Below are 15,198 nucleotides of genomic sequence, written 5' to 3'. Positions count from 1 at the left end.
GGTCCATACAAGCTTCTCGCAAAGTAAATGACTCTATACATCATGCTCAGACTTCAGCCATTTAATCTGACGTTGGACAGTTGACAGCGCTTGAATTGCTCAATGCGATCATTACACAGAAATCCGAAGTCTGCTGAGATCGATCCTGCGGCTAATTATTACGCGGAAGTCTACAACTGTATTTTACTACAAGTGCAGTAACTTGTTGAGTATAGATTTTTTCCTTGATTTTATAACGCCCCTCCATCCGCTATCGATCAACACGCGTGACGTATTTTTGTCTATTTCAAGGCTGGCGCGCGGGTTGACTGGCACGAGAATTCTGTTAAACAACAACATTTTTAAAATATAAACGGCTTGATTGAAATGATAGCATTGTCGATAGGAAGGACCGTGCTCTTGCTGGCATCGGATAACCTTCAAAACGACGATATCGAGTAAATAGTTTCTTCGCCAGCGCCATACATTCAGCCGTCATAGGACATTTTGGTCGATTACATAAGCGTACAACTGTTAAACAACAAGCGCTGTCAAATTTTTTTAATGCTTATATGCACATTTCTCCATACAAATTGTTATTGCATCTTCGGACTCGGATATCTCCATTAATTCCTAATGGAAATTTAAGATTTAAAACAAAGTTAAGTTGAAAGTGATTTCAATTTAATCACACTTATAGGTCTTTATGCAAGAAATTACTGTAGGTAAAATCGATTAATAGTGCTCAAGGATTTTCTTTTACAGTTAAACAAAACTAAAATCTAAAACAGACTGAAACAAACAAAAGGACTACTAGATGGCTAGGTTCTTATCGACCAACGAAGGAAGTCGTAGTGCAATATAAGCCTAGCGGCTATAGCATTCGATATATATAGCGATGGCGGGTACAAATCATCGTAAACAGGATAGGAAAAGCTTGTGACTAGCTACACTCAATGATCACTGATCAGTCGAGAGCACCCAAAAGAGACCTCTGAACTGTCCTGCAAGTGAAAAACAGTGATGCAGTTAACAGTGATGAGAAGCTTATAGTCTCAGCCAGCTGCAGTGAATAGACACGAGCGTTGACCGGGCTCCGTTCAGCCCGTGATTACTCGTCTGGGTCGTCACGATAACAGAGTCACGAGATAAATCACCATAAAGCAAATCCCAGTTTTCAGTACAAAGAAAACGTCTGGATTTTATATGGTGCTTCGGCTTCCTGTCTGGTTTTTGACTTAACAGTTACAGCTTCACTTTTTCTTTTTGCTGTTGTTAAACTGATTGAAATCTCGCAAGTCAAAAATCACTAATGAACCGAAGCCAAAATTTAAGAGTCCTACCTAGCGCATAGTTCAAAGTAGCTAGGGGTTTTGGCGTTCGGAAAGATCGATCGTACTGCCACATGGGTCGTCCAAACCAAAACCGACGCGATTTTTTTCTAAAATTAATTTATCATTCCGTTAACGCTTTCTGATCAGTATTTCTTCTTTTGTTTTACTTTAAAATACCAAAAATTACAATTAAAATGAATATGGTATCAGCAAGGTACGAAAAATATAAATCGATACTACGCCCACCCATCCCTTTTTTTCAAAACCCTCGGCAAAAAATATTATTTTAACCTAAAGGCCTATTAAAGAATTATCATAAAAAATTAATTAAGATATGTGACCACGGCAATGTTTTGTCGTTTTGGTGCGGAATGTCCCTTGTGTGATAGAATATAAAGATAAATTCTTGAAATTTCTAAAATACAATCGAAACCTCCATTCGATTACCTTACCCCAAAATAGCTAGATTTGATTGGATTTGTCACTCCCAATGGCGATCCCAATGATGATAAAAATTTATTTTCACATAGTCTCGTGGGGTGTACGGAGAAGGGTTTATCCCTGAGGTATATTTATATACGAAGGTCCTTAACAATATAGGGTGAGGGGTATAGGGGGTAGGGTAGTAGTAGCTAGTAGTGAAATTCAGAGGGTTTAATGTCCATTTTGTAATCCTTTATACGTTTCTTCCCTGAATGACCAATCGTCACCAAATTTTTTACATAATTCTGTCAAAATTTGATACATTGCGTAACGGGTTTTTCATTTGTTTTTATTACTGTTTTAGAAATTTAATTTGCGTATTTGTTACCTAGCTGGTTGCCGAATCCTAGTTAGTGAATTCGCTTTTTTTGCGTAACCTTCCAACTGTCAGTGCATGCTCAGCAGTGTAAACAAAAAGAAAAAAAAAGTTTGGATCTTCCCTATAGAAAGACAAGTTCTCTGCTATGGGAGTGGAGAGTATTAATTATTTGATTTTGTTTTTATGTTCGATTTCGATTTCGTCTTTATTCTTCTTTTTATTTTTGTATTTTCCCACTCTTATTTTTTTAACCCTTTTTGTTTTATTATTACCTCTTTTTGTTTACAATTTTTTATCTTGATTTTAATAAATTTGGTTGTCCAAGTAAAATTTCTATGCCTCCTTTTTTAACAGTTAGTCATCAACCAAGAAGTTGAGGAACATTTTAAAAATGTTAGATTATATTCATTTTGAAGCTCTGGGTCATCAGACCCTTCTTCCTCTGTCCTTTTCTCGGTCATCAAGATCTTCTTGCGGTCGTGAAGAGTTACCACCGATCTTCCACTTCCATTTACCTCCGTAAGCTTATTAAGAGGAATTTTTCAAAAATTACAAATTTAGTTTTCCTTTCCGACTTGATCGGGATTCGAACCGCGAACCATGCGAATGATAGACTGGGTTGATGACCATTAGACCATCATTGTTACATTAATAGAAGGGAAAAAATGGGTATGATGGTAGTTCGCTATCTATTAGCCAAGACTCATGTAATGCAACATGTGACCGCATGATATAATTGTATTGTTACTATAGTAATAAGTGTTACTTTAACTTAATCTAAACATGAAGTGCGACGTGGGGTGGTTGGGCGAAGCCTCCGCCACACCTAAGTCGCACCACTCATAATATTGACAGATTATTAGTCAATTAGTTAATAATCATAAAATCATTTAAGTGAATAAAGGGAAACAGAATTTTCCAAACATAATAGTATGTATACTATTTACTTTATACTATTTAACATTGATTTTCTGGCTCTTTAACGTTTAAAAACATTCCCGAAGGACATTACCGAAGGAATCTTGTTACGGGTTCGAAATAAACCCTTCTCCGCACCACCCCAGTTTTTGAAGTTCTCCGTACCACCCTTTTGTTGAAATTCTCCGTACCACCCTGTGTAAAGACCATAGCCTACGTAAGTTACGGCCAGCGAACGTACGTTCGCCCCTGCAAAAGTTGGGGAAGTTTCCACCCACTCACCCAACCTAGCCAGAAGGCATCCTGTCCTTCTGGCACAGCATTGCCAGTTTTGAAAGGGGATAGCCAAGGAAAGATTCGAATTTATACTTTAGCAATTTTTACAGTCTGCGTAAGTAATTAGTAGCCTAGTGGGTATAGCGGTGGATTCCTATTAGAGTAGTATTAGGTTCAAACCTGTGAATGTCTTTATCCATTTTTAATCATTTTTCCTTGTTTTTCCTATATTTTTAAAATGAAATGATGGAATGCCTAGATTCTGTAAAAAATGCGAGTTTTTTTTTTCATTTTAACCAAGGACTTTTCTTTGGAAAGGACTTAGAAAAAAAAACAAATTCAGATTTTGTTTAAAAAATGAGAAAAAACTCGCATTTTTTACAGAATCTAGGCATTCCATCATTTCATTTTAAAAATATAGGAAAAACAAGGAAAAATGATTAAAAATGGATAAAGACCTGCACAGGTTTGAACCTAATACTACTCTAATGGGAATCCACCGCTATACCAACTAGGCTACTAATACGCAGACTGAAAAAATTGCTAACGTATGAATTCGAATCTTTCCTTGGCTATCCCCTTTCAAAACTGGCAATGCTGTGCCAGAAGGACAGGATGCCTTCTGGCTAGGTTGGGTGGGTGGGTGAAAACTTCCCCAACTTTTGCAGGGGCGAACGTACGTTCGCTGGCCGTAACTTACGTAGGCTATGGTAAAGACCCTAGTGCACAACGAAGCTTGACAAGCCTCCGCACATGGATTGCAAATTATTTGCAATGAAATTAACGATTGAATCCTCACAAATAGCGGTTTAAATACATTATTTCGTTTCCTTTTTAATTCTATTAAACCTTTTTATCGTTCTATCTAATTAAAAGTGCGATGTATTTAGTTATTTACTATCAATTTATAAGTATCGATAGTAAGTCTGGGTGGCGTGGGTGCAGACAACAGAATTTGTTTATTTACGTTTTTTAAAGGTTGGGCTTTTTTGCCCCCGATTTCCGGGGTGAAGTATCCATTGTTGTTCCTTGGACGACCTCTCTTTTGATGAGCTGCTGGAAGATGTAGGGCATTCCAAGATGGTGCTAATAACTGTACGTAAAACCACATATTAATTTGGAGTAAAAAAAAAATATATATATATATATTATTTACCGTGTTCTCTTTTGTAGAATTGTTATTGACTTCTTCCACAACCGGAATAGGATCCAGCACCAAAATCTGTTCAACATGAGTAATATGTTCAGAAGGAGCCGCAGCGTGCATCAACTCAACTGACTTGCCTTCTTTGATTAGTTCATTGATCTTTTGTAGTAGTTGTAATTTTTCGTCAAAATCTGATTCAGCTAATGAACTCAGTGTGTCTGCCATCTTCCTAAAAAAAGCCATCGCAATATTGTACTGGTCCCTGTCAGTTATGGGCTTTTTGGTAAGCTTCTTGGAGTGATGCATTCCAGTCGGTGAAGAAACACTTGCTGGGACGGTATCATCAGTCTGTTTAACAAAATTTGGTAATAGTAGTATATAAGTAGTCGAATTTCATTTTAAAATCTTACAAAAGAATTTTTAATAGTTCAATACCTCTAGACACTGATTAGCCCAATGTACAGCAAAGGCCCCGACAGGAATTTCCATGTTGTTTGTAACATGGAAGCTAATTATGTGACGACAAGGAAGACCGAAATCCATGAAGAACTTGCAAGTACAGCCAGTTAAATCTTGTTTCAAAAAGTATGTGGTTTTACTAGAAGCAATGCTGTATGTGGCCAATTCCTGCAATGAATAAAAGTTCTTAGGTAATTTAAAGATACAAATTTCTTAAGTGACTTACCTCATTCAGGATAAAGTCATAAGTTTTCGCAGTCGTAATCTCCGTTTCTCGTTCAACTAGTTTCCAGGCATAAGTCGATATTGATTCAGCAAATTTCTCCAGCAGCGGGTGCCTCTCCTTTGTGTTAAACCGTACTTCTCGAATAGATTGTTTAAGTTGTCTATCACTCAGGCGAAGTAATACGAGGTTTACCAATCTTCTGATGACTTCTGGCAGACGCTTGTTTTTTGAAGAACCTCTTTGAGAGTACGGTGATAGCTAGAAAATATTTTTAAATTTTAATCCCACTTTGGTAATATGGAGATTATAAAGGATATACCGTTCAATGCGATTTGTTGTGTTGTTTCCAAAAGTAGGTAGGTGTCGACGTCCGAGATAGCTCCACTTATCCGAAATGTTGAACCAATTTTCTTCAAAGTATGCCGCAACCACTTAACCTATAAAGTACATAATTAAGTTATTACATTTCATTTAGATTACAACTTTTAATTTTAATACCGTATTTAGTCAGCAGTTTCGACTTGGCTTCGGCGAAATCTTCTTCCGTTACTGCATAAAGTGCCGCACGGAACCATTGCCTTATTTCATTCTTTTGCTCGAGGCTAAGAAATTTCCATTTCTGTAGTTGAGTGTCGATCGCCTTCAATACGTGAAAGTGACAAAGAATGCCGGTAGCCGCAGTAAAAAATTTGGCTAAAGCCGCAATCTCTGCGCAGTCTTTATCTGTAACAGTGACTTTCGTTGGCTTAACGTCGTTGTTCTGAAATTTAAAAATATTAATTATTATTTTGTTATAATGGTTTACTTTTTAAGGTAATACCTCAGTGAAAATCTGCAGACATTCAGATATAGCTTCCTTTGTCTCTTCCTTGATAAAAAAGAACGCGACGGGTTGACTAGCTCCATTGTTATCGTGAATCATCAAGTGGTAAAGCGCAAAGCCAGATTTGTTCGATCCGTGAGTCCCGTCCATTTCTATAACAGTTCCGTAATTTTTATACATTTTTCGTTGTGGCTCTAGCTGGATGAAAATCGCGTTGACTTCATCATCGGAATTCTGCAGCACCTTAATTACGTGGTTGGGATTTGATTGGAGTTCTTTTAGATATTCCGCTGTTTCCTGCCATTCCTCTCGGGAATTTCCTACAAAATGAGATTATTATTTTTTAAAACTTAAGTATAAGCAAATTTAATGAAATTACCTAGTAATGATTGCTTAATGTTCGTAATGTCCTTTCCTAAGAGATTTGTTCCGTACTTGTCCTGAAGGATTTTCCTGAGGATGGTGGGTTGAGCTCCAGCGGTGAGGGTGTCCTTTGCGAATTCAAGCGCCTCAGGACCCATGTTCCTATAAAAAATTATAAAAAATTTAATAAATATTGTAATTTAAAAATTTAATTTAAAAATTCTGATTTACTTACTTTTCCTTGCATAAGTTTGTATATGCAATTCTGAGACCGGGTGGTTTTTATGATCAAGTTCCATTTTCACAATTTCAAAATTTTTCTTAAACAAATTAAATCTGAAATGAATTCGCACTGGACATTCACAGTACATGATATTTTGTTCAACACGCATATTTTTGGTTTGCTTTGGTTTCCAGGACACGGAATGGGGACACACGTAAGTACATTCTTTATAAACATATTTTTCATAAATTTTCTTGTCTTCACTTTTAACACTCTTATTCCAACTCTTAACTGTCTGTAATGGTTTGTCTAAACGTAAATACACATTGTTCTCCTCTTTAAACTGTCTTATCAACAATAAGATTTCGTCATAACTTTCAAATACACTGCACTTGGTGAGAGAAGCGAGAAGCGACATTCTTGAACGAAAGGGTGAACTCTATTAAAGAACCTTTTCCTACTGCACCTCTTATATAGGTTCATGCCATACCAAGAAATGTGTATGGGTTGGGTATAGGCTCGTGCCACCATAATCCCTAATCCCCAGTAATCCCAACATTTCCTAAACTTCCTGTACGCCCAAGCACGTGCCTCTATAAGACTTAATCCCCAACATCCTGAATCAAAAGTGTGCGTCTATAATCCATAATCCATAAGTCTATAATCCATAAGTCTATAATCCTACGCTCGTGTGGGCCAAACTATACACGTGCTTCATAAACTTGTATTATTTCGGTTTTAATGTTATTATTGTAATGAAATAACTTATATACCAAATTTAACAATCGCTGGAGAATAATGTATGGAATTACACATTTTTAATTTAGACAATCACGCACATAGCGGCAGTTTTCTACATTAAAACAGTTTACTTATGGGAAGCGGAATTGTAACAAGATTAGTTACGGGATATACTCAAAGGCAACATGTCTAAAAAATTGAGTCTCTCACTGGACGAATTCCCTGTTTTTTCCGATGATTTATCTGCTGCATCTTCTACACCATTGGAGCCTTTTGCAGGAGTTGTAGACTCCATTTTAGGTAAGTTAATTTGTGTTTTTTTCCTACATTTTTGTATTATATTAATTCCCATTTATTTTACACATTTTACAGTGGAACAACGCAAAAGGAAGAGGGACGAGGAGGAGTCTACGATGAATAAAAGATTATGCAACGAGAGGGACAGCACAGTCACTTACAAAGGTACATTTTTAAATTTATTTTTATTTATATAGCAATATAGTCATTTATTTTTAAACATTTTAACTATAGATGTTATACCAATGAAAAAGTAGTAGACATGCCAAAAAATCGTGCGCAGTTTACGCCGATGCGCACCACAGCGGCAGATAGCATAACTAAACTTTTTATTACGCTTGACAAAAACCGTACCGCAAGATCCTTTGTTCGACAAGCAGTCGGTTCTCGTCTCGTCTCTTGCGGTACGGTTTTTGTCAAGCGTAATAAAAAGTTTAGTTATGCTATCTGCCGCTGTGGTGCGCATCGGCGTAAACTGCGCACGATTTTTTGGCATGTCTACTACTTTTTCATTGGTATAACATCTATAGAGAATGAAGAAGAGGAGAGAAAGGAAGGAGAAGGTGAAGATGAAGTTGAGGAGAGAAAGGACGGAGAAAGTGAAGATGAAGCTGAGGAGAGAAAGGACAGAGAAGGTGAAAATGAAGCTGAGGAGAGAAAGGACGGAGAAGGTGAAGATGAAGAAGAGGAAGGCGGGTGGGATCCTTCGATTGACGGGATCGACGGATCCCAAATCTGGTTTTCAGAGGATGAGGCGGATTACAATGACGAGGTTAACGAAGAGAATGATGATGAAGAGACGGTCCTCTTGGATCAGAATGAGGAAGGAAGGGGACTATGAATAAAAAAAAAATTATGTATTAGTAAAAAAAAACAATAAAAAGGAAATATATTTACTTGTGGGCAAACTGAAGCGTGTCTGTTCTTCTCAAATCAACTTTTCCCCCTTCATTACATATACATAGCTCCATTGCGAGCTATACAGTTTCCTTTAACCAAAGTTAATGGTTAAGTTAAGCAATACTCAATGGAAAGTTGTGGCAAACTGTCACTGCACAAACCACAATCAATCAACAATCAAACCAGAAGAGCTTGGGTATTGGTGTCTGGAAAAAGAATTTTGTATTAACGTAAAGAAGTTCTGAAATGTTTATGTGAAGTTGAGAAGGAACTTACAAGACAAACTGCTGCTTCCGAAGCTTCTCTGAGTAAACCACTCAACACAAGCTCTTCATTGTCTTGTTGATGTCCACATAATCTTTTTTTAAGTTTACAAGTCTTTCACGAAACAAACTTGCTTGTCGCTTTTGGTTATGCTTTTCTTCTTACCAGAGATAACACTTGCAAAATTTATAAATATACCAGGGAGCTTTTTGGTAATTGTTCTAGTCTTATACTAAAATCAATCCAGGGTGTATATGTGCGATGAAATTGTCTCTGCAGTGCCTTTCGTACTTGTGAGTTGATCTCATGGAATGGAATACAAAATACTCTGAGAAAATTTATTGTCTTTTATTTTTTTTTCTTCTCAAAAAAATTCTTATTCTTCATCTCTTATGCAACTATCAACTATCGGCGGCGGCGACTCTTTCCTTATCGTTGATTTGTTTATTGACTGGATGGGAATAAAGTAAAAGAATATTTTATGAAAGCTTTTTTGAACATTTAAATATGGTATTAGGACTTACTCTCTTCTTCTGTGCTGTGTTTACCCTCTGCAATTACTATGTCCAATTTGATCCTTTCCACCACATTTTTCTGAATCTTGCCTCTCAGGCAGAGGGCAATAAGGCTGGCAAATGAACAATGAGGAACTGTAGGATTGAAATCTATTCTAACCAAGTAACCATTTTCCTCAAATGGTTGTACTTGAACAGATTCATCTGTAATATAAACCAACAGCCTCTTTTGACACTAGAGTTCTCCGGAGTGCAATAAATTTTACCATAAAGGATAAAGGGAAAATCGGAAAATAAATATAGAAAAAAATAATAGACTTAATAAAATAAAAAATATAGACTTGAGGAAAACTATTTTCTCATTGTTGGACCACTCCTATCGGGAAACTTGCGCGCGCAGCAAGGGATCGGATTGACGCAAGTCGCGACCCGCTTCGCCGTTCGAGAACGGAGATATTAGCAATTTAAGGTTTTTTTTGTTTAAATGAAGATGGGTAATCTTGCTAATGACTAATCAAACTCAGACAATAAATAAAAAAATGCATTTTTTTCTCTTTTTTTTGTTTTTGTTCGATCTTAATTGCTCAATCCGCCGCCGTTTTATTTACGTTTTATTAAAATTCCGCGCTACGCTTCCGCCAAAAACCTGAAATTTGGAACATTAATTCCATATGGGATCATATGATTTTTGTAAGTGAGATCATTGTGAAATCATATCAGATTTTATGCGACTTTTTCCGCTGGGTTACCCATATCCCTAGTACCATTTCGATCAATTATACAGGGCAACATCATAGAAATCTAAGTTTTGACCCTAACAAGCTGGCCAGTAAGGCATTTAAATTATCCCTGAGGTATATTTATATACGAAGGTCCTTAACAATATAGGGTGTGGGGTATAGGGGGTAGGGTAGTAGTAGCTGGTAGTGAAATTCAGAGGGTTTAATGTCCATTTAGTTATCCTTTATACGTTTCTTCCCTGAATGACCAATCGTCACCAAATTTTGTACATAATTCTGTCAAAATTTGATACATGTCCTAACGGGGTTTCATTTGTTTTCATTACTGTTTTAAAAATTTAATTTGCGTACTTGTTACCTAGCTGGTTGCCGAATCCTAGGCAGTGAATTCGCTTTTTTTGCGTAACCTTCCAACTGTCAGTGCATGCTCAGCAGTGTAAACAAAAAGAAAAAAAGTTTGGATCTTCCCTAGCAAGACAAGTTTTCTGCTATGGGAGTGGAGAGTATTAATTATTTGATTTGGTTTTTATGTTCGATTTCGATTTCGTCTTTATTCTTCTTTTTACTTTGTATTTTCCCACTTTTATTTTTTTAACCCTTTTAGTTTTATAATCAACTCTTTTTGTTTACTATTTTTTATCTTGATTTTAATAAATTTGGTTGTCAGTAAAATGTCTATGCCTCCTTTTTTAACAGTTAGTCATCAACCAAGAAGTTGAGGAACATTTTTAAAATGTTAGATTATATTCATTTTGAAGCTCTGGGTCATCTCTCCCTTCTTCGTGAAGAGTTACCACCGATCTTCCCCTTCCATTTACCTCCGAAAGCTTATTAAGAGAAATTTTTCAAAAATTTAGTTTTCTTTTCCAACTTGATCGAGATTCGAACCCCGAACAATGCGGTTGATCACCATTAGACCATCATTGTTACATTAATAGAAGGGAAAAAATGGGTATGATGGTAGTTCGCTATCTATTAGCCAAGACTCATGTAATGCAACATGTGACCGCATGATATAATTGTATTGTTACTATAGTAATAAGTGTTACTTTAACTTAATCTAAACATGAAGTGCGACGTGGGGTGGCGGGGCGAAGCCTCCGCCACACCTAAGTCGCACCACTCATAATATTATGAGTGGTGCGACTTCGAATATTACGAATATTATGATAATATTGACAGATTATTAGTCAATTATTTAATAAGAATCAATTAATTTAAGAGAATAAAGGGAAACAAAATTTTCCAAACATAATAGTATGTATTTATCTACTATTTAACCTTGATTTTCTGTCTCCTTAACGTTTAAAAACATTCCCGAAGGACATTACCGAAGGAATCTTGTAACCAAGCAACGCTGTAAGTTGTAATATTCAGAAAGTTTGAGCAAAATCTTTATAACATAGTTAACATGCCAATCGATGGTGTAAGTTCCAATATCGATCCATGACGTCAAGGCAGAAGCATGTAGATTGCGGCGCGCCTATAGAGCGGACACTGCGGTACTACGGTTTACGTTGCACAATGAATATTTGCTGCGATATTAGCCTACATATTAATCTGATTTGTTATCATGAATTAGATCACTTATTGTTAATCTGATTCTTTTACTGTTCGTGTTAGAATGAATTTCAGTAGATGAGCGAAATTAGTGAAATTTTTTAATTTGGCGCCACATGAAATTTATAATTTTTCAGAATAGCCAAAGTGTTCAGTTTTAGCGATAGATGGTGTGTACCAAAATTTTTCTCGTCTGCACTTAAACCGTGACGTTTTAAAGCCCAAAAACGTTTTTCATCACCCGTCAGTAACTTTTTTTTTCCCGGAGTGATATCCTTTTCATCAATTAGGTATTGAGTGTGCAAGCAAGAGATTTGCTTTTTCAGAAAGGTAATTCATTTAGCAAACTGTTAATCAAATAGTTTTATCAATTTAGTGTTCATTAATGTAAGTAATTTGAAAAGATGCTATGACACCTACCCATGGGGTAGGTAGGCCGTTTTTTTCGGGGGCAAGTTGGCCAGTTTTTATAGTCTGTTGCTCTGTCAAAATTTCCTTTCTTTTTCTTTTTAGATTACCAAAAACTATGTTGAAGAGGAAAGACTTTAAGTGTTACAATTTAAAGAGCCATTGAAATGGTTTTAAAAGAAGTAAGCATGTGGGAATCCCATTTTATCTACCAAGAAGAAGTTTGTAAAAGTGTAAAGACTAAAGCTACATTGACAGAAAGAAGGACATTTTTTTCAATTATTGGAACAGATGTCTAGAAAGAAGTGCCTGCAAACTGAAATGTGTTTTCTCCAGGTTATACCAGGTAACAAAGAAACTAAATGCAGTCTTCAGAATATTAAATTGAGCTAATGAGTCTACAAACATTTTATCGGGCAGGTTTTCACGGATGAAGGAATGGCTGTACTAGTTCATTATTTCCATCGATCAGCAGACATTTATGTTTTCCTGTCCTGTGTAAGAAAGCTTTCAATTTACGTCCACAATGAATCTCCAAATTTTTCCCCCAACCAATATCGACAAAACTTTAGCTAGGCCATCCCAGAATTGTTGACTCAAGAGATTTCATCCAGAAGTTGTAGTGTCTCATTTAAACAACACAGAAAAATCATTTAATGCCAGGTAACAGTGAAATAAAGAGCAGTCTGGTGGCCTACTAAATTGAGCTATAGGGGAGAGTGGGGCGATCTGGCGTTCGGGTCGGTAGGCTCAATTGATTTCTTGATGGGTTAGAATTGCAATAAAATATTCAAAAAATCAGGAGATGTAGATGTTACTAATGCGCATCTTAAAACAAAATTTCATGGTAGTACGACGAGCGGTTGAGGAATGAAAGGTAAAATAAATTTTTCGTCTTAAAATTGGGTCGTCCTACTTTGACTTTCGAATCAAGTATCGGCTTTCCCGATTACTTTAAAATTATAAAAAAATATGGAAAATACTCTACGTTATCTCTTCTTTAAGCCTGTTTAGTTTGTTTTATATTTACAACAGTTTAAATAAGAGATATTCAATAATATACTAAGACCCCTTTGTTGGGGGCGCATCGGCCACACAGCGTCGGGGCTTTTTGGCTTACATAAAATTGCATATGAAAGCAGTAAAATTATTTGTGTTCGACTTTTTTCGTGTTTTTAGTCAACTATCATACTTATTTAAGCTTTTTCAATGATATTCCGTTGGTGGGTTGCATTATTGGTTTATTTTTTTAATTTTAAGTTTCTACTGTCAGTCAACGGTTTTTCCGTAAGAAATACAGGGGCCGAAACACCCTGGCGGTGTGAGCAAGTGACCCCGTATCTGGGGCGGGTTTGCTCTTTTTTTTTTTTTTTTTTAAATCGGCAATAACCTAGTCTTAATTTATTTAGATCGGATTGAAAAAATCACCATTTAAAGCAGGAAGAATTTTCTATATTTTAAGATTTGGTGGATCTAAATACGTTGGAAAATAAGGGAATGGGAGCTAAGAGAAAAAAAAGTGAGCCAGTCGCCCCACTCTCCCCTAATAATTGAAAACCTTTTGTCGAACAGGTTTTCACAGATAGGAAAGTGACACCTAAAGTGTTTTGCATTAAAAAAGAAGATTCAATTAAGTGTATGTATTTAAAAGTTGGTTTATGGGTTCCTGATTCGATTTTTGCAAAAACATTTTGTATGTGTAGAATGTCGCAAATGCTGTGTAAAAATGCAATGCCAACTTACCCCAATTCATTGGGCAACTTGCCCCTTGGGGCAAGTTGCCCATTGAAGGTGTCGCAATAAAACGTATTTTTCGGCAAGCATTGACATCAAGGCAGTGACATCGTAGGCTCGAACTAGATGTCCATTTTTGAAGCACCAATCCGTCTTCCTCTTGCGAAAAAAAGTAACCGTCTAAAAGCGGAGAGAAAAAAAAACACAAGCTCATTCAAAACCATCGAATGGTTGTTTATGTGAACATAAAAAGGGGGCAAATTTCGGTCGTTTATACATATATATACATTTCCCGTACGTTTGCTGCTTCTGTTCATTTATCGTCGACTCGACGAGCGTCAAATCGGTGTCCTACTTCTTGACTAAGCCCTTATCCTTTCCGTTCTGTTGAAATCCGTGCCGAACGTTACGGTCCATGTTTTGGCAGTAAATGCATATAGAGAAAGTGTCGCTGTGTCTCTCACTCACTGAGCTGACGCTGCGGGACAAGTTCCAGTTGGCCGTGTTGCTGGAGAGAAAATATTTAGCGCATTTGCATCGCACTAAATTTAACTAAAGGGGAACACTTCTTGCAAATTTTAGGCTGAAATTAATTGCGCTAACATATCGGGAAAATCAGTGTATATAGGCCTATATGGGCGGATAAATATCGAACGAAAGGAAAAAGGCGGACAAGCTTAATTCTATTGAGCTGTGTATACACGGAATGATACTGTATTAGCCGCAAAAAGGTGACATGAAGCTTCACATGTAGCAAGCATGTAGAGAGACCTAGCGCTAAATATTTACAATGCGTGTTTTATAAATTATATGATAAAATGAATTGCACTAAATTTAGCACATCGTGTGAATTTTAAAGTAAATGATAAGCGACATGCGCGCTTACATAGCGCTAGATCTATAGCGCGAATATTTGACTTAATTATTTTTCGCGCAGTGAGCGGCCTAAAAAGCAAATGGGCGACGCTTAGCACTAAAATCGCAAACGGACGCGCGGTAAGCGCTAAAATAACGGACGGGCAAGCGCTACTCTTCCGACCAGTCACCGCAATCGCTTCCATTGTTACGCCTGTTAATAAAATTTGATGCGATGCGTGTTAAGTAGCTTTAAATATATTTTAGCGCTTGCAGGTTTCGTAAATAATACGATAAAATGAATTGCTTAGACCTATTCCAAGATGATGGCGCTATCGCACCGCTCGCTCTCCGCTTTCTGGCTATAAAGGGGGTGGGCGAATGAAGCATTTATAAACCGCTAGGTGGCTGTCTTTTTTAACAACTTGAATTCGAAGTTAAATTATAAATTTTATGGAATCGGTAGAATTATTTAATATTATTCCTTTTTCCACATAAATAATAAATGTTTCCCATTTTCACGTTAATGATTCTTTCCCTCGGTTATTTTGTTAAATTGATTTGATTCATGTTTGATATGAATTTTATTGCTTTATTAATGTTTGATTCATGTTTGAAATGTATTTAATCAATT

The 15,198-nt window shown here is 36.5% G+C and overlaps 2 long non-coding RNA genes across 2 annotated transcripts; one reads left to right on the top strand and one right to left on the bottom strand.

The window, feature by feature from the left end:
• Positions 1-8,170: 8,170 nt before the first annotated feature.
• LOC124344547 lies at positions 8,171-9,554 on the bottom strand. The gene is made up of 3 exons (XR_006919768.1): positions 8,765-9,554; positions 8,486-8,694; positions 8,171-8,423 (listed from the first exon to the last, which is right to left on the bottom strand). It is a non-coding gene; the product is annotated as an uncharacterized LOC124344547 (long non-coding RNA).
• A 2,124-nt stretch (positions 9,555-11,678) lies between these two features.
• LOC124344391 lies at positions 11,679-13,796 on the top strand. Its single transcript, XR_006919723.1, has 4 exons — positions 11,679-11,897; positions 12,081-12,321; positions 12,396-12,638; positions 13,548-13,796. It is a non-coding gene; the product is annotated as an uncharacterized LOC124344391 (long non-coding RNA).
• Positions 13,797-15,198: the final 1,402 nt, after the last annotated feature.

Source organism: Daphnia pulicaria, chromosome 6 (genome assembly GCF_021234035.1).
Source record: "Daphnia pulicaria isolate SC F1-1A chromosome 6, SC_F0-13Bv2, whole genome shotgun sequence".
Classification (NCBI taxonomy): Eukaryota; Metazoa; Arthropoda; class Branchiopoda; order Diplostraca; family Daphniidae; genus Daphnia; species Daphnia pulicaria.
Note: the sequence above shows the minus strand (reverse complement) of the source record. Positions and strands in the feature narration are given on the sequence as shown.